The 20,580-nt window shown below is 37.5% G+C and overlaps 1 protein-coding gene and 1 long non-coding RNA gene across 3 annotated transcripts in view; one reads left to right on the top strand and one right to left on the bottom strand.

The window, feature by feature from the left end:
* The window catches only part of LOC129745938 (protein decapentaplegic), a 137,874-nt gene that overhangs the window by 14,784 nt on the left and 102,510 nt on the right, over nucleotides 1-20,580 (bottom strand). Inside the window, exon 1 of one of the 2 annotated variants that reach the window (XM_055739338.1) lies at nucleotides 17,702-18,704. The exons of the other annotated variant lie outside the window; for it this stretch is intronic. The gene's annotated coding sequence lies outside the window, so the exon portion shown is untranslated. Of the gene's footprint in view, nucleotides 1-17,701; nucleotides 18,705-20,580 lie in introns of those variants that run through there. 2 annotated transcript variants of the gene reach the window in all.
* LOC129745940 (uncharacterized) lies at nucleotides 15,625-19,245 on the top strand. The gene is made up of 3 exons (XR_008737215.1): nucleotides 15,625-15,765; nucleotides 16,113-16,176; nucleotides 18,312-19,245. It is a non-coding gene; the product is annotated as an uncharacterized LOC129745940 (long non-coding RNA).

The raw sequence follows: 20,580 nt of genomic DNA, 5'->3' as shown, positions 1-20,580 counted from the left end.
AGATCACACACTTAATTAACAGTCATTTACTTAACGATTGACATGTTCTGTCATGTTTATTCAGAGCAAAACATTATGCTAATGTGTAAAACATGATTTTGAGAGCAGCGATTGTTTAAGTTAAAAGCGAGCTTTCCAATTTGGGAAACTAGAGGGATGGCAAGAAAACATTACCCAAAATCCAACAGTTGTAGGGGAGTTCGTTCCGGAAGATGAACTTTGATGTTTTCGAACATAAACAACGATGAACCCGGCAATTACGCGGGGCGTTGCGGCTCCATAATTTAACATTCAAAACAAACGCTCTGCTGCAACAGCTGGATCAAAAACCGGGAAGCCATCATGCCGAGTTCACTGAATTCACTTGCGGCGTTCAGTTCCATTTTAATATTTTTTGATGATTTGATCGACCTGGAGTAAGTATGAAACAACTCAAACTCATCAGCGCAAGCGCTCTAGATTCTTTCGCCCATGAGACTATAAATTATACCGTTTTAATAAGAGCACCCGCTGGGCCTACCCCTGGGGTCTCCGATAGAAAAAAAAATATTACTGTTATTATGAAACCCGGGCCGGGACCCGAGCAAAAGTCATCATCAAGTCGATTGTTTTTTCGTTCCCGCCACAGTTGTGGCGGAAATGTATTTAATGTGAAACCCAAATAAAGCGAACTCTGCCGGAGGCAGCGACACCTCCTCGAAACAAAAATTGACGCAAACTGAAAGAAAAAAAAAAAAGCAAAACGCTAGGGCTTCGACGACGGCTTCTGGTAAATGAATAGAAGAAACATCGTATCGTCGAGGAAAAAAAGCGACCCAGCCGCGGTGGCGCGGCGTGGCGATCTTCAAGTTTTTGTTTTTCTCGAGCGAAACTCGCGTAGACTTGACGGCGGCGTGTCCAGTTTAAAGATGAACAAACGCGTACACACCCTTTTCCGTGGTGGAGCAGAAGCGTCTCCACCGCTTTAGGGTGTGATTTCGAATTCGCAAAACAGCCGTTTCGTGAAGGTTCCGTTTTCTCATCAACGCGCCACGAATAACGATTTGGCCGGCGGCTGTTTTAAGCGAGCTCAGAGCTTTGAACTCGAGCATCCCCAGAGTGCGACCCTGTGCAACGCACTCAAAACCCTCAGGACACTTGATCAACCAAAGGAATGAAGGCAATCACACCACCAACCAGGCTCTCGCAACAATCACCAAGTAGGCCCATCCATATACAGGGATTTTACAATCCCACCCGAATGATCCCACACACTCTCGCTATGGGGGAAGAATAATAAAAGCGGTAGTAAAACACTTCACGAAAGCCTCTTGAGGCCCCGGAAAACGACCCTTGAAAGTAGCGGCGCACACACAGAGGCCCAAAAACGAGCAAGCAGAACAACCGAAGAATGGAGGATTTCAGGAAAGAGCTACTCACGACGAGTCAAAATCGTGGGCGGAGATCTGAAGAGAGCTCTGTTGTTGGTAAACTACAGGGAATTAAAGAAGAAGCCCCGTTCAAGAAGCAAAACCGGGAAGAAGTCCGAGAACATTGTTGGGCAGCCGGAGCAGCATAAGAATGCCGAAAGTGCAAGAACGAGATGGAACGAACGGCAGCAATGGGAGCGAGGGAGCCAAAACGAGCCTGCCTCGGGTAGAACTAAAACCGAAAACGAGGAGAGATTTCATTCTTTACCCTACCGGGAGAAACCCAAGGGTCGAGTGATTGATCCCCCGGGTGAGCTGCTGCTGCTGCTGGGGTGTGCAACAATGGTCTTGAATGAAAAAGGGTGGATCGGGAACGGCCCTCTCTCGTGGATGCACCTGACTCAAGGCAGAGGGCTTTTGGTGTTTCTTGGGTAATAATTAGTGATATAATTTTGGGCCCTTCAATGTCGAGTGAAATCCGCTGTACCTGATTTAAATTTGGTCCGAACTCCGGAGAATGAGTTCCCGAGTTGAGTTACTTTTTATTTTTTGAAAGTTGAGATCCCTTCTACGCTTGAATATCGTAATGTGAGGCAATCAAGAATTTTCCTGGAGAATTTGATTTAAAATCGAAACCTGCGAAACCTTGTCATCAGTTTTCACAAACAAATTCTAATTTCGTAAGCAGTTGAATGAAAGTTACTGAGAGAATTTAATGAAGAATTTAAAGAGAATTGCGATAGATTTCAGCAGAAGGGAAATTTTTAGATAGTTACGGTGAATTCCACTTTTTTATTACAAATATTTTAAACGAATATTTTTATCAGATACATTTGTACAAGATTTGCAGTTTTGCGTCCACGTAGTCTATTTAAACAGTTCAACTTGAAATGTGAATAACGATAAATTTTTTTTACTGTTCTTCTTCTCTGAAGAATATTTGATTATCATTACCAAAACAATGAGAAAATTTAGAAGAAGTTCACCAATACTGAGAATTGTTTAGGAGTTTTAATTAAATTTTTGTGTTTATTTCAATGATATTGTAAAAACAGCATTAGCACCAACCCTCAAATGTTTTCCATGATTTGTTTGAATAAAATTTTACGTTTTCAAATTCAATGACTCCAATCAAATTTAAGCTTTGATCATGTTTAATCTTAGTTTTATAAATGTGTTTATAGTATCTTCATGATCGCTCTGAAATCGTCATTTGGACCTTTAAGTCGTCATTTGGACCTGTACTTGGTCCGTTTTGAATAGACAAAAAAACAAATATCGATATAAATCTCTTAGAAAATTCTAACAAAATACATGAAAATGCCTCTCTAGAAGACATGATGTTCTGAATTGCATAAAAACTTTCCCGTTTTCCGACTTCCGACAAAGAAAAATGAAGTACTGGATTGTCGGAAGTCTGAGTTTTGCTGTCATTTTACCAACGACGTTTCTTTTTCGTCAAATATTTATTTGAAACGGCTCATACTTTTAGGCTTTAATGAGCCAAAATCATTTTGTTTGATTACAGTTAGGAACGACATTTCCGAATTATTTATTGAAATTCATAATTTGCCGGATAATCGAGAAAATCTTCAAATCTTTAACCATACTTAGTTCGGGGGCTGGAAAACAGAGGAAAAAAAAATTAAAAAACGACCAAACGTCAAATTGTTCTGATTAAATCACTCCTGCTCACTGTAACAAATTTTGTTTCATTAGAATGATCATTATCAAAAGTTTTTTCAAGTCTTCAAGAAAGTTTGGCATTGAACAGGTTTTCAAATTTCACCAAACTGAGCATGCCTTATATATAAAATAATAGTTTTGATGAGTTTGTTTGGCTCTGGCACGAGTTTTTAACATAAAAAATTACAACTCCTTCAAAAAGTGCTCAGTTTTTTGTCAAAAACTAAGAAAAATGCTGCAAAAATGTTGTAGCGAATTTCTATTTGCCTGACCTACTACGCTTGATCCAATTACTTTTAATTGCTATAGTTTTTTCACTTTTCGAATACTTTTAAATTTTTGGAATGAGAAACAATTTTAACAGGAATATATATTTTTTTTTTGAAAATAACAAAGAGTGCATTTTTTCCCTTATTGTCAAATCAGAGTTATATTGGCATATTTGAACAATCGGGTCATTTTTTCGATCACGAGAAAACAAAACAAAATGTATCTTCTCCATAGTAACCCAGGGAAAGAAGAGTGAAATTTGCGGCATCGTTTTTCACTGTTTGACAAAAAGTTAGCAAATTTTGAAAAGATTTGTAGTTGTTTAAATTAAAAGTTTCGATGATAAATTTTGTGTACCACGTCATGTAACTCTGTTGTATATGCGCTAAATATAAGTCTTCTGAGTTGATTTCAGCAGATTTAAAAGTAAACATCGAAATCGATTTAATACACCAGTTAGAATATCCAATTCCAGTCTTCCAACTCTGTCGTTAATCTTGAGTTTTGAACTTTATAAATATGCTGTTCGGTCCAAGGAAAATAGTAAAAATCTGATTCCGTTATTGTGATTTTTTAAATAACTAGATTCGCTTGCAATTAATTTCATTTGTCAAAAACTTACATAAATCTTTCTCTTACCTTGTTTTGTACGTTCTTGAATTATTTGTTTACACATACGGCTGACAACTTTGCAATGTGACATCGATTTACAAAATTTCTTCCTTATTTTGAGCCGTATCTTTATATCCAAAATAGTAAGAAATGGTGTAAAACCGAACCAAGAAACAGACAAATATTGGAGTCGATTCATGGCCCTGGTGAAATATTTTACTAGATGATAATAAATTTTCTAACGATTTTAGACTTAAACCGTGTCCATTTTCTAGCCATTCTTTGACCAAAGGGATTTTTTTAGGAATTTGTCAAATACTGTCAAACATTTTGGTATTGAAAATCAATTTCAGGTTCCCACCACCAGCACTATCTTCATCTCCCGTTTCTCTTCGACTCATACAACATGATTCCAGAATACTTTTCAATACTTGATGCTAGAAAAGTATGGAAATTGAGAAAAAAACACTGTTTTCCGCAACATTGAATTTTAACTTACAACTTAAAATAGGGAAAATATATTGGTAGAACCATCTCTGACAGTCTTTCCCTAAAATCTTCCTCGTGGTAGATTTAAACGTCTCGTTGGATTTACAAAGAAGTTTATTTCAAAACCAATTTTCACAATTCTTTACTTTAATAGTTAGGTACCTGAAAAATTTGCTCGATGTAAAGCTCCCTGATATTTTGAGTTATTTGTTTATTTTTATTGTCGATGACATGATTGCTGTGATTAGTTAGGTCTCGTAATAGGCGATGGAAGCGGTGCCAAATTTGGGTGATGGTTTTACATTAGTGCAAGTGGGATGCAGCTAAAATTTTACCCAACTTTTGACAGATCTTACGGGGTTTTCTTAAGGAGAGAAAGAATAACTTTTCGATTCCATCGCCCATCAAGAGGTGTACGAATATGACGGCGAGAGAAAAAGAGAGATATTGACGAAATTTTTGTGTGAAAACTCTAGCGCGAGAAGAAAACCGCAATATTTTGACTATTTTTAGAACAACTATTAATCAAACTATTATTCTTCATCAGCTTAAAAAACTTCAACGAAATTTGAGCGAATTAACAAGCATGAATCTGCAAGAATGTGCCAGAACAAAACAAAACCTAATTAAATTATTGATAAATGCAAAAGCATTAAAAATGTATTATTGAAAATAACTCAAGTAGAAATTGAAATTTGAACCTTCGCACTGGTCGGAAGATTGATGAGAAAAATTTGACATTTAAATGATTTTTTTTTCTTTTTTGTTCAGTTTTCCTCCCATGGATAGCAACATACATGATTACACGCAGAAAAGTTTAAGTAGGCTTAATGTTTTGAAACATTCGGAAATTTTTTTTTACAAATTTAACCGATTTCTTTCGGCACAAAAAAACATATTTGACTTTTTATCACCCCATCAAAGTTTTCGCGTGATGGCTCGATTCCAGATCCAACTTGGTGAAGTAGGCTGCTGCTGTGAATGACGTTTGTGATTTTTTTTGCAGCTAATTTTAACTCCTGGAAAAAAATTTTTCTTAATTTTTTTTTGTGTGTTGAAGAAATTGTTTACAAGTTTGATTCTTTGATTTAGCATCGCATTGATTTCTTGTTTGGTTGATGTTTTGAGGTGTACACTGTACAAGCCTAATTTATTGCCAAAATTGGTGGATAATATCTAGTGGCCGCTGCGACAGCTGGAGCCGGTGCCAGAGCTGATTGGAAAAGACGAAAAAGCTTGTAACTAAAGCATCGAGTGATGAATCGTGCAAAAAGCTCAAGGGAAAGTACATCTCCGGAAACGTTGACTTTAGCGATGTACTCGGGAACAAATTTCGCATGGGGTATAAAGTGAACAGTGGCCAGGAATCGCCGGTTCAAACATGTTCGCAATTGTAATACAAATTTAATAAACTGATGGAAGAGATCTTCGTCCCAGGCCTGTCTGGATAAGCGTCAACCCAAGAAGTTTCTGGTGAGATCCATCCATTTTTGTTTGTTTTTATTTCTGATTTAAACTGTACATTTTAAGCATAATCATTTTATAAACTAACCCTGTATAATCATAAGTAGCGTTTGGTAGGGAACTCCACGCTTCATCTCCCCCTTGTTCCTGTATCTTTTGAGTTTTCATCACATGGTTGGCCTGGCCGTAGTGGTGTCTGTAATGCATGTTCGATGTATCAGATACTATGTTGAAAAGAAAAATGAGGAACTCAAATTTTTCATTTTCCAGGGTGCATACAAGTTTTGGCCATGTTGGTGTTAGAAGAAGAAGAAGAAGAAGAAGATGGCTCGATTCCAGATCCAACCAAAACAGAGATTCAACTTTGTTAGACCTTTTGAAGAGGAAATGGTCGAGCTTGGAAGCAGTCTTCTGTGTATATTAGCCATTCATCGTGTCAATCGTTATGAAACACTGACTGATTTGCAGCTTCTTTATTTAGGTCGTCAGCCTCCTAAAGTACTAGACATAATTTTTTTTCAATTTGTCTACTTCTTTATCATCAGAAAATTCAGGCGAGACTAGTCAATGAAAAAAATCTGTATGGAAACCCGCCAGGCGCCCAGTAAAGAGTTCGTTTTGCAGTCTATTACGATCTTTAAAAAAATATCTCCCTGCATGCGATCTAAAAATTTTGCGCACGATTTGACCACCGCATTACACTGGTGGACAAACTTTCCACCTTGTAGAAATGAAGTTAGGCCTGTTTATTGGTCAGCTAAACGAACCAGTTAGAAAAGTTTATATTTTTATCACTTCCCTTATTGAAACTTGCGGAATGCCCTTGGTAAATACTTTCACTCATATTCCTTAATTTCATGGAATCAATCATCTTCACTTTTATTCAAGTTTTAGCTCATTATTAGATCTTGTGTCCTTAAACGATTTACCATATTAATTTTGTTTGAATAGTCAATCTTCAGTTGATTTTAGATCTCCTCTGGCCACAAAATACGTTAGATTACAAGGTAGCTTCAATAAATTTTTTATAAAATTCCATGCATGCACTCTAATGTTGTTCAAAATCAAAGTTTCAACACTTTTTCCCGAATACACTCCTTATGTCCATAAAAATGGTCGAACGCGACAGGGTTTTTTATAGACTGAACGGACTATATGCCGAATAGATGATAAGCTGATAATTAAACGGTAGGTCAAACAGACAATACGACAAATAGAAACCAATAGCATGAAGAAAAGATGATAGACTAAAGAATGAAGTGAGGGTTCAGTAGGTATACGATTCGTCGAATAGACGATAATCTGAACATAATACTATAGGTCAAAAAGTCGATCGGCAGGAGAGAAAATATGCTGACGATAGTATGAGAGATGAACGATAAACCAAATTGGCAATACGCCGACAAGACGATATTCCAAAACAACGCTAGAATGAAAAAAAAGATTATAGGTCAAGTATACGATATGCCGATTAGTGGATACACAATATAACTATTAGGCCCAATAGACAGTAAGCCGAATAATAAATAATAGAAATAGCTGAAGGGCGCATTCTACTAGTAAATCAATCTCTTTATTGGTGTTTCGTTTTAAAAATAAACTGAAACTTTCTTTGTGTTTACAACTTTTATCAACTGGTCTATAATTGATCCGAACAAGATTGCAAAACTTACAATTCACATTTGATATAACGGCAGAGCTTTTCCCCAGAATGTTAGCAGAAGTTACTGAAAATATTATGAACAGTAGGTAGGTCGATGTGACACACACTTCAAGTTCAGTGTCGCGTAAAACTCCAGTTGCTTGTTGTTGAAGAATGGACGCTAGAGTTGAAGAAGAACGGGGGTGCGCTACACATTCTAATGAGTCAGGGCTTTGTGTTTTTGTTATTTTCCGATAGATCCGGATTGTTTTGTATCTGCGGCGGATGTATGTTCGTTCATATACTCGACTTGACTTGATCCAGTCTGGCTGGAACTAAAAATAGCCCTGGCCTGGCAGCTCGCAAATGTGACACCGACCGTGTGTAGTTAGTTAGCTTTGTCGTATGGCGGGCGGGCGTGCGTTAGTGTAACTATATGCATCAATCATCAATATTTTCAATCCAGATTCGAGGGTCCGGGGACAGGTGATCAGCGTAACGGCACCCAGCAAGAAGGGGGTGGTCCAGGCGTATGGAAATTGGCGCCAACGCGCAGCTCCTCGCATCACACTTCAACGGGGCACTCCGAGGAGCGCGCCGACTGATTAGAAGGTGGACGGATCAGAAACTTACATAAAACCCTGAACTGGAACCAAAACAGGAGGCGCTTAGAGAGCTAGAGCTACCGGGCACACGTTTGACTCGTATGATAAAATATTATTTATTGATTTTATTTTTCATCACTCTTGCACCCCAGCACTCGACACTCGACGACAAGTGAATTTGCATGCCAGCAGGGCCGGAAAAAAGGCGACTTGAATTTCACAGATATCTCGAGCAAGCAGCGCGCTGGAGGTTTCTCGGAATAACTAGTGCGGAGCCAGAGACGCAATGCTGATTCCCAGCCATCATCAGGGGACGCATTCCGACTAGGCTACCTGAAATCCACTCTCTCTATCTTGAAAAACCAACCTATAGGAGGCAAAAAAAAGAAAACCTTCCCAAGATGATGGATTACGAGCGGTAAAATGTGCAGTAAAATGTGTTAAATTGTTTATATTCAACAAAGTGCGCTCGCTCGGTCGTTCGCACACACAATGTGTATAATCATCAAATTCGAGTACCTTAGGAAAACAATATTCTTTATTCCGATGCCAACCGTCTGGCGACTCTGAAGGACTTTTGCGTTCCTTCTGTTTACTGCTTAGGGCAGCTCATCCCGAACCCAAGGGAAGAAATTGCCTTAAAAGGATTACCCGGAGACAAGCAGGATGACGCCGTTGTCATTCTGTACTGTCTTTGGAACTTTTTTTTTCTTGCTCCTCTGGTTTACTTTGCGGCTAAAAGGTTGGTGAATAAGCATTTTTCGTTGGTAATTTTCCCATCAAGTTGGGGAAAAGTTTGAAAAACACAAAAATAATAGACATAATAGACGTTTACATAAGGAAGGTATAACTTTCCAACTGAAATTTTACTGTCCTTTCAACTCGCAGAACCGAGAAATATATCTTCTATCAATTTTTAAGATAGCTTATTGCTAGTGTTTGATTGAGGCGCTTTTAATGAAAATTGATTGTGAACAAGCGAGAAATCACAGGTTTAGAGCTACTACACACACAGATTTTTTTTTTAATTACGTGTCACTGAAACTGTAACCTTTAAAATAAATCAACCTGTAATTAACAAAACCTGTTATTTTCAATTGTTTTCCTTGAAAGTTAACGAAGATTCATTTATTATTACAGCAAATGTCCTGTAAAAAAGTTGTACATTGAAAATTAAGTGTCACGTAATTTGTTTTTCGATCTGTAAAATTACGGTAAATGTCCCGCTCTTTTTTGTTACAGGACATTTGCGTAATTTTACAGGAAATAATTTTTGCTGTGTACAGTCTGCGACAAAAGTTAGTAACCAAGAACATTTTCCACAACATTTTTGCGTATTCACCTCAAAAAATGAATATTTCATGAATAAATTAACACTGATTGCTAGTTTCTAAGTTCTTTAAGAGAACCATGCAGTTATACTTAAAAAAAACCTAAGTTAACACATATGTGAAGCCCATTTAATTTCTCATCATCAAAACATAAAGGGACAGAAAGAAGTAAATAACCATATGAAAAAAGGCAAATTTATCAAATTTGAAAGGAAAACAAGTGTAAACATATTTTTTTCAATATTGAAAAATAGCTACTAATTTTAAAACCAAGGATCGAATATGACCACTTTTGGTATTCTCAAGTTTATAGGCACCTATTATTTCCTAACATTTTTGTTCTTTCGAAGAAACTTCAGTATGTGCTTGAGCCTCCACTAAAAATGTTCCAAGAAGTTAAAATTTAACGATTTAACGGTATTTCAAGGCACTTAGGTTTATTTTAAGTTCAATACAGTCTCTCGTACAATACATAAGCCATTTTCTCGGGTTCAACACATTAGTGGAGGAAATTATCACGTAGAAGGCCTAAGTTCTTAATTTTTTTTCTCTCAGTCAGTGTTAGTTCGGAGGATTTTCTCCGACAAAACTTGAAGCGAGCAAGAGAGCAAACGCACAGAAATTACTTTTTTTTAGCTTTTTGCGTCCAATTTTGACTTTCTGCGCCCTTAACACCGGCAGAGATGCTAATGTGCCTGATTTTTCAGGATTTGCCTGATTTTTGACAACCCGATAAGCCACTGAATTTCTCTGATTTTTGAAAATATGTCTGATTTTGCCTGATTTTTACGAATGTGATGAAAAATGGGTAGTAAGGAACTGGATTAGGTACCATTGCTGAAGTTAAAAAGTGAAAATGTGGCTGTATCAAAGCAATCGAAAGATTCCCTTTTATTCTTATTCTAAAAAGGGAAGTAAAGGGAATCTTTCGATTGCTTTGATTCAGTAGAATTAATCAACCAAGTAGGCTCACAACACATATTAGAGTGAAAATGTGGAGCGGTCATCACATTGAGCGAAATTTCCGTTACTTTAACGTAGCATGATTTTTATTTCATCAGTTCCCTGATTTTTGAAACAAAAAAATGATGGAAACCCTGCTCGGGGGACTGATACGGTTAGGGAAGATACAGTAAATTCTAGTAAATGTGGTAAATTGTAGCTTATTGTGCGAGAAAACGAGTAAATTTTTGTTGAAATATGAGAAACCAGTGCTCAGAGAGAAAGAAATTGTGCGAATTGTTGCAAATTGTGCGAAAATTGTGGAATATTGATCATTTCATTACCATTTCAAATACAAAGAATTCTCTCTCCATCTCAGTCCCCCGCCCTAACTGTATGCAGAAAATAAGTGAGCGTATGTTCTTTAACGTTAAAATAGCCGATAAATTTTAATCGAATTGCACAACTTATCGTCAACCAAATTGAAATTTAAAAGTATTGCGTGCCTGAGGATAAAAATTTGCCTTCATCATCAAGGAAAATGTGAAAAATTCAATGAAGCGACCTCTAGGGCTCAAGTTAACGATTTTTTTAAAACCTTTAGAGAGTTTTTATCCAAAAATGACAGAAAATGACAAAAATGACAAAAATGACAAAAATGGCAAAAATGGCAAAAATGACAGAAATGACAAAAATGACAACAATGACACAAATGACAAAAATGAAAAAAAAAAAATGACAAAAATGACAAAAATGGCAAAAATGAAAAAAATGACAAAAATGACAAAATTGATAAAAATGGCAAAATTGACAAAATTGACAAAATTGACAAAATTGACAAAGTTGACAAAAATGGCAAAAATGGCAAAAATGACAAAAATAGCAAAAATGGCAAAAATGATAAAAATGACAAAAATATTACAAAAAAAAAAGAAATACCAATAAATACAGAAATAAAAAAAATCGCAAATATTACACAAAAATATAGAATTACCAAAAATTACAAAAAATTCAAATATGACAAAGTTTAAAAAATTCAGCTTATTTTACTCAAAAAAAAAAATTACAAAATAAACTATCTGACAAATATAACTTTGATTGTGTTTAACAAAAACTGGAAGATTGGTTCGTGGAAATTTTTTTTTAAATGAGCTTTTTACTAACAAACTTCATTTTAATACTTTTGAAGCCTGTTGTGTTGATGGCCGACCAAATAAAACAAAAATACTTTTGAAGGCAAAAAAGTTATCAATTTTCAAGTTTTCATAGTTGAAAGTTTGTTTCCATATTTAAGACAACATTCAACTAATTTTTTTTTCATTTTCAACTTAAACTTTTTAACGATTTTAACTGTTAATCATTTTTAACTTTTGAACGTGCAAAGTGAGCAATCATCATTTAGAATCCTATAGTTTGCAAAACCTGGTCTTCAGAATCAGCATTTTGCTTCAACCTTAAAAAACAACTAAGGAAGCAAGAAGATACAGCATTTATAAAAAGCCTGCAGCTCCTGTAAAATGAACTTTCTAAACTCAGCGATGCTCTAAATAGATTATTCGACCATCCTCTAACATGACCTACAACTTTTGGTAAATAAATTGGGCCTTACTCGTGATAACTGTCCATCCAATATGGTTTTGAACCCGAAAAAATCGTTCATTTTGTAGGAGAATAACTACTGTAAAATAACCCTCAATGCCTTTAAATTCCACCGAATCGTCAAATTTCTACTCCAAGGAGCATTTTTAGAGGAGGCTCAAGAATCTTCCGAAAAAAAAGTTTTCAAGGACCTAGAAAAAAACTGTTTGGCAACCCTAAGAATGACTCTATCTACAGGGTTCAGAAACTGCACTTCAAATCTTTCGCGATGCTCATATACACTCTTGAATACCAAAAGTGATCATACTCGATCCTTGATTTTATAGTGATTTGCTATTTTTAATATTGTTTTTATGTTTTCACATGTTTTCCTTTTGAATTTGATGAATTTATCTCTTTTTTTCTCATATGGTTTCTTACTTTTGTCCCTTTAATTTTTTTAGCTGACATGTGTCAGCTAAGTTTTTCTGAAAAAATAAACATCTTGATACTCTTAAATAAAAAACTTAAATATAATCAGTCAGTGTGAATTTTTCGCAACGTTAGTAACCAACGTTTGTCAATGACTTTATGCTGCTTTTGACAGTTTAACTTGTTTGTAGTTATGTCTTGTTTCAGAATACTAAATTTATTGAGCATGTCACACAAACACACAAAAGCTAGATAAAAAAAATGTCTGAGTGATAAGCTATGGTGCTCTCTGAAAGACCAAGCACAATTTTGGCTCCCTTGATTTTGAGACCGTTTTTTTCAGAATAACCCTGTTCAATATTATCAAAAACTTATTAAAATTTATAATTTGATTTGTTTATTTAGCAGGTTCAAAGGTTTAAGGTTGTTTTTGAAAATTTTATATATCATTCTATAATGTAAACGTAACGCATAACTGAGTGCAATTTAGGTACACAAAGTTTGCTTGTGAGTCATATATAGCGGGAATAGGTAGAAAACACGTTTTCCACCGAACGCGGTTAGGGAAAAGAAATAGCTGAAAATTACGTTATTCCTGACTTAGTTTGTAGCATAGTTTTCCCAGCAAACATAAAATCGCATTAGAAATGATAGCTCAAATCGTTAACAATGTTAATGCGAATCGCAATTGCTACCAAATCAGTAAACGATCGTAAAAATGGTTACTTAAAGTCGGTATAAATCGGATATGATAAAAAGACCGCCATGTTTGGAAATTTGTTCTCTCGCGCGGGATTAAAGTGAGAAAACAACCTTGTCGTTCTCTCTGATATAAAGCTTAGTTCTTTTAGAAATGGGACAGTTACAAATGCGTGTATCTCAAAAACCTTTCGTTTGATCTGAAAACTTTCTATGAAGGAAATAAAGGTAATTTTATGATAATTCATGAAAAAATTGCCATCCGCTAGCGCACACTTTTTTCAGTCATGATATTGATCAGTTTTTCAAACTTTTACTTCGTCTAATCTGTATTTTAGATCGCTACACCCTCTTCCTTCAATTTCCGCTACTTTTCGGATCAATACTTCTCTTCTAAAAGAAACTGAGGGCAATTTAGTGGATACAGATGTTTCGAAATTAACAAATTTGATTATTTTTGAGCCACTTTTTGAGCGTTTTTAATGGAATTTCTGCTGGCAAACTCTGGCAATAACGAAGTAAAACCATCATGAGATTGAACTTAAAGTATAATCGGTTAGTATAGATAGTAGTTTGCGAAAGGTACATAAAAGATTACTCTTTTTAGGCTTTTAAAACAGCGAAAACCATAGTTTTCGTTTGGAATATTGTTATTTCTTTCCACAGGAGCAGAATTTTGGCAAATCATAATATTTCATAAAAAATAACCAACAAATACATACTTTATATACTCGGGACCTTACCACGAGCAGACATGGTATAGGACTAAACCGCTGGAATTTGTTTAAAATGGGGTATTTCAAAAGATTTGTCCTTCATCAGAAATCATCTGTCCCATAGCCTCGGAACCGGCTATACAGCTTACGAGCTCTGGAACTGGCAAAAATTTATTGTTTGAGGATTTTCGCTTTTTGAAAATTAAAAATGCTGGAATGAGACTTGATTCTCTGATGACCCTTAGCCGAAGTTGCCGATCAAATGCTTCACTCCAATGCTTGATTTGAACTTTGTGGACATTTTTGACAGTATTTACACACTTTTCCACCACTTACATACAGTAATTCTTCGAATAATCAACGGTTTTGTCAGCTATCAATTTGATTATGATGGATTTTGAATGAAACTGTGCAGAATTATTTTTCCCTTTTTCTCTTGCATCGTAAATATCTCAAAAATGCGTAATTTTTAAATTTTAAAAAATTGGTCGGATAGTACTTTTTACAGGCAACAAATTGCTGCCAAAATTTTGAATTTCCGATAACTAGTTAACGAGCTATTAGCAAAAGAAAGTGTCCCATTTCTAAAAGAACTAAGCTTTAAGCAGTGCAACCAGATTGCTAAAAAACAGATGGTTCATTTGGAAAAAAGTCAAATGAAAGGAGCAGTAAATATTGTCGCTAGCAACGGTTTGCATGCATTGAGAGCTAAACTTGCGCTCTCTCGCATTCTTTCAGGATGTATGAATAAGATGTCGAATATCATCCAATTTGTATAATTCTTATCGCTTAAGCCAGAAGTTAAAAATGTGTGTGTATATTTCCTGTTTTTTCGAGTTTTTTGCTATGATTCTATAATGTATACGGAACGTATAACAAATTTGATTGACAAATATACCTACAAAAACGTTTGCAGGGTTTAGCTTAACAACCCAAATTTCGTGGACTCACTGCATCAGAATTGTAGATCAAATTTTGCGACTTTACGCAGAACACATTCGTTGATTGAAAGTTTTTAGTTAGCCATATATCAGTGTTGCCAAGAACTGTCAATTTCTGAGCTCTGTCAAATCAAGCTTAGCCAATCCGGACTGGCGCCCATAAACCAATAAACCATAAAATGTATCCCGAAAACCAAAAACGGTACATCGATCCTTCCATGCGGTGGCGCCTAGTAGGACTCAAGTCCAATAGCACGCTGCTGCCATTGCCCAAGGATTTATATGACACTTTCTCTCTTACACCCGGGCCGGCTGAGCCGGCTAAGAAAAGGTGGGATTATTTGACAACCAACGTGGACGACTACGACGCCTTGGCCATCGTCATCTCCGTCCTCGTCGTCGTCGTCTGGTTCCGTTTCTGGCGTCGTTTCCCGTAAAACAAAACAAGAATTGTCTCCATTCACGATCTTTGAAAAACCCCAGGAATGTTTGCCGAAAAGCGAACGAATGCAGAAGCGTAGCTCATCAAACAAAGCTGCGCCTAAAATAAACAGCGGATCCCCGATTTTGTCACCCCAAAAGTTATGACTGCTAGAATGGAATGGTAGGGGACGTTTTGTTTCAGTGTGTACGACCTAATTCGAAACCGTCGCAAGTAAGTCGCAACTGTTTGGACAGGTGATTTGCTTATGAGCCGGCTTTGAAAGAAGAGCTTTCATATGTGTTGTAGAGGAAAACTTTAAGAGATATTTTGGAAGTCTTGGGGGAATCGTTTCGAACGTCAGTTTAATTCGATCGGTTCCCGGGAACGGAAGTTGCGTGGGAAAGGTTATCTGATTATAATCTAAAGTGAAACATGGACGATCCCCTTTTGATTATGACCATCTTGTTTGCGCTAGTTTTGTGGTATCCGTTGAAGTATTTAATGCGGAAGTTTTGCTTCTAGTAGGTAAGAGTTGATTACTAAGAGTTCACTCATGTTTGAAGAAAGTGGTAGAAATTTTGACACTTGTAGCACATTTTGAAACTCAAAACTTTTTACAAGACCTGCTACCGTCAAATTTGTTTGCAACACTGTTTCTATTTTTGGCGTATCTGATATAAATCCAACTATATTTGCATAATAGCATGCGAAAGGTGTTGTAAAGAAAATTGATGGCCGCAGATCTTGAAAAAAAATTGACATTGTAAAATTTTTGAAAATGAGCTTAAAGTGTCACAATTTCTACCATTTTTTTCCAACACGAGTGAACTTGCTCTTACGGTATCTTTATAAACAAGTGATTTGAATTTTAGGTAATGATCAAGAGGAATCCCTGGATGATCTCAGAAAAGTTGAAAGATTTTCAGTAATTTTAAGGTGAGTAATTAAGATAATTTGGATATAAAACTGAATCTTAAATAAGAATCAGAATTCTCAAATTTGAGTATGAATCGAAAAACTGAATATAATATCTATTATGTGAATTTTCTAACGCAGACAACTATAATTAAACGTCTTCTAGATTAAAAATGTTACCAAGAAATATTGACTTTAATTTAAATTCATGCCATATCTACAAAGGATGAAATACGCAATGCTTTGTGCGTTCCTATTTTTCAAATTGCGGGGTCAATCACCGACTAATTAACCCGACCGGATGCCACTCATTGAGGGAAGATTTATGTTCCGGTTTCGCCCAAAACGTTTCTTGTAAACATTGCGTTTTTCGTCACGTGCGGCATTCCCGTCTTTCGACTTTTCCAGCCCGGCGCCACCGGATAATTTCTCACGCACTAGTTCACTCAACTTTTCCTCGGGCGAAGAGGGTCACCCGAAAACGGGCCTCGACAAGGGGTCAAAAGGTACTTCGCCTTGCCTCTAATTTGTTGCAACAATCGGGCCCAGAAACAGAACCAAATTTGAAGGACCTTCTTCCTGGGTGAAATTCTACTCCCGCAAATCCACCACAACAACTTCTCAAAGTCGGGGACAACGAGCGCCGGGTAAAAGGTCCGTGTAGTAACGAGCGATTTCCCACGCGATGCTTATCCCAGCCATTGCATCCGAGAACGGTGTCGTATTCAGGTTTTTTCGGGCATGTACGTGACACGGATATGGCGCTAAGCGGAACCAGCCGGATCGAGCTGGTTTTGGTTTTGTTTCTCTTTTTTCGTAATTTTGGTTTTTGGCGTTGCACACGTTCGAATGTTAAATGGACTCCGAACAACATTTTCGGAAATATGACAACAACATTAACAAAAACACAAAGTCGACGAAGACGACGGCGAAAATGACTGAACCAGAGACAATTTTTTTCTTTGTTGGACCGGTAGTAAAGCAAACTGGCTGAGCGAGTGAGTTTTTTTAGTTTGTGGAGTTTGACTTTTCTGGGTTGTTGCAATCACATCTTGCTGGAGAGATCGGGATCAGATCGGATCAGCCGGAGTTGGCGAGGTTTTTTTTCGGGACTTAACTGTTTTGTTTTTTCTTGAGTTTGTAGAAGTCAAAGTTTGCTCAGGGAAGGACATTGGATTGCAAGATTTTGACTTTAGATAGAAGGTACTTAATGGTTTTTTTCCCGGGTCATTGGGATGGGAAAATGAAGCGTCACACCACAAGATCTGCTACAAATGGTGTTCTGCAGGGCTAGTCCTGGAGGCGAGGATTTAGGGTTAGTTGGAGGGGTTCGGGTGCAAAAAAGGGCCAACTTCCTTATCTAGTCGTTCCGATCAGCTCGCCAACTGGGCCGAAGAAGATCGAGAAGAGGAGGGTTCAATTCCCAGCTGGATATAGAGCTTTCCTAGTCCTAGACACTGAGAGAGTGTAACGGACCCGAGAGGTATCTCGAACTAAGGTTTTTGGTGCAGAAGACAAAATAGTTTCGGGTTTTTCGTAGTCTTACCTTCGTTTCCAATCGGCGCCCGGTTCAATAATTGCTTCCTGTTTTATCTTTTCTTCGCTTTACCCTCTAGCTCACAAAGTTTTTTTCTGGTCTCCGGAGTCCGGAGACGTAGTCACGCACTGCGCAAAGGAATGCCGCGCAAACCCGTCCCAAAGATATATGGCCGAGAAGGTTATAAAATCGATTACTCCTACCGGAGTGGACCCGCGGGTCTTGATGAGATGCCGCCGATCGATGACGGCTCGTTTCCGCCGAAAATGAGTTCGATTGAAGTGGCCGAGTTTATAGCACTGTAACAGATATTTTCTTCGCTTCTGCCGTGCGCTGACTGGCAGGATTGACTTCTGCGGATGATTCTTGACTTTTGGGGTCCGAATTGACTTCCGCATCTAAACATCGGTCCGTTGTGGGAAAACTCGATGCTGCCCGATCACCACCACTTTGCTCGAGCATACTCCAGTATTTCTCGTTTCGTCAAGATTATAAAAACATACAATAATTTCCAGTTTCACTAAAACACTGTCTCACTGTTTCGATCGCCTCAGCTTGAAATGCCAAATGCGCAATGCAAATCACTAATCTCTTGTTTCATTTCTTCGTGCGCTTTCAGATCACTGACTGGCTGGCAGGCTGGCACGAGCACTAGGCGACTTCACCGGTTTCTCAAGATGACCCACTTCAGGAAGGTCAACCACTCGAGCATGACTCGATCCGGAAACACCAAACCCAAAAACTGTACTCCTCAACTATAATAAAAACCGCGCAATCCAGTCGCAATTAATACAAAATACGGCATGCAAAGCGCACACCTTGTCAATTAACACCTTCAGTAGTAATCCGAGCGTTGATGTGCCTATTCATTAAATCTCGACACGGGACCGGGGAAAACCACTCTAACTGGTAGCGAAACTTCAATCCATGAACGATCCCAACAGAATCAAACGAACAACTGAAAAGCGTCTACCTCTGCGTACTGGACTTAACTGCCTACGGAACATGCTGAGTGCTACTTGATCTTTCTTACCACATATCTTAAGGGTGCAAGATCGAGTGAGCTCCCGGTCAGGTTCTCTCTTTCTCTGCCGTCTCTCATTTCCTAATCCTTCGCCCATCGATCCATCTCTCATTCTCTTCCTCCCAACGTGAGTTCCACCCAAAAACGCAAACACTCTCGCTCGCCTGCCGTTTTCCATTCTTTAACCTGTGCGCGCAGCGCACCGAGAAAAACAGAACCAGCAAAGAGCCTTAGAACTTTAGCCGGTAACTCATCCATTTTTTATGCTCTCACAAATCCGAAGCAACAACTGTCGTCTCGCTCTTTCCTTCGATCAGTCACCTTCCTTCTCTTATTCCCATCGCGATCACCGTTCAGAACCGTTCTTCCTCCTCCGCACAACGCCGGTGGACATCTTCCTTCCGCAGCTAACTAGCTAACTAGCTGGATTCAACCAAAAGGGTTCCAACCACCAATCGAGCAGGGTTCCATTTGGACCTCTCATCTCAACGACACGAGGCGCGTGTATGTCTGCGTTCGATCGATCCACTTTCCACCCCACCGAGCCGAGTCCGAATCCGAAACGCGATCATCAAGAGTTAGAACGGTAAGCAACAGTTAGGTTTGTGTGCGGTGTGACCCCTCCCGTTTTGATTTTCACTTTGCTTCAGCATTCTTTCTCTTCGCGAGGTGTGTGGTTTTCGAGGGATTTTCTTTATGGGAAGCGTTCTTCAGTTATGCGCAACTTGCTTGTGGAGGAACGAGGAAGGAGCTCCCGGCTGAGGCTTGGGCACTCTCGTTATGCTGAGATTTACGTGTGGAACCAATCAGAACGTTCCGGGATTTATGCAGCGTGATGGTTGTTTCAGAAACGGTATACCTAAATATGCTCGTTAGGAATTGTACCTTGTTATCGGTTATTTTGGTGAGGAATGCTCGTACATATATATCAACGAATCTATGATTTATGCAACTAGGTTTCTGAAATCAATTTTATGTTATTAGATTTGAATTGAACAATGCAAGTTTTAAAAGCAAATATTTTAATGTTGAAGTACATACATCTTCTCTAGTACTTAGAAACAATTTTTACCAAGAAAGCAAGTTAAATTGTTTTTGATAATTTTAAATTTTTCTTAAAGCAATTTTCAATCATTTATTGCAATTCTTATGATCTATTGATGCATCACGCTGTATTTTAAGGACGATTGTTTAAAAAAAAAATGAGGCGTTTCTGAAAAATTACTAATTTTAGAGGAAATTCTCCCTTATCTATATAAGCTATAAAAGGAGCTTTAGCTATAAAAGGACCAATATAATTTAGACAAACACCAAAAATATGTTCCTCCGAGACGTACCGAATATTCGGCGCCGAGTATCGTTCAAAACCCGTTGAGCCGAATATTCGGCCTACCAAATAGTTGAGCAAGGTATTGGGTCGAATAGACTGAATATTTATTTTTCAAAAATATACAATTATGGACTTGAATTTTTTTTCAAATGGTTTCGGATAATTCAAGAAATATCCAATAGTAATGTTGAACAAGCGACACAATTATCAAAAACATATGGTTGCAGTAAAAAATCTTAGATGTATCCGTGATTCTTTCACTGGAGATCGTACAGGAAAAAGCTGGCAAGTATCGCTTTATACTTGGATCGTTTATTCCAGATTTTCTTGATATATCCAGGCTTGTCCATAAATCCAGTAGAGAATTCAAGAGAAGTCAAATCTAACCGGGATGCTTAGATACTAGGGATGACTCATCCAACAGGATGAAAATCCCAGAAAAAAATGCTCAGATACTGTCTTAATCTTCCAGGATTTTTCCGGGTTTATTAAGATTATTTGCTCAATCAAATAATTGTACTATAATTTATAAAT

Source organism: Uranotaenia lowii, chromosome 2 (genome assembly GCF_029784155.1).
Source record: "Uranotaenia lowii strain MFRU-FL chromosome 2, ASM2978415v1, whole genome shotgun sequence".
NCBI lineage: Eukaryota > Metazoa > Arthropoda > Insecta > Diptera > Culicidae > Uranotaenia > Uranotaenia lowii.
This window is presented reverse-complemented; position numbering and strand designations above follow the sequence as displayed.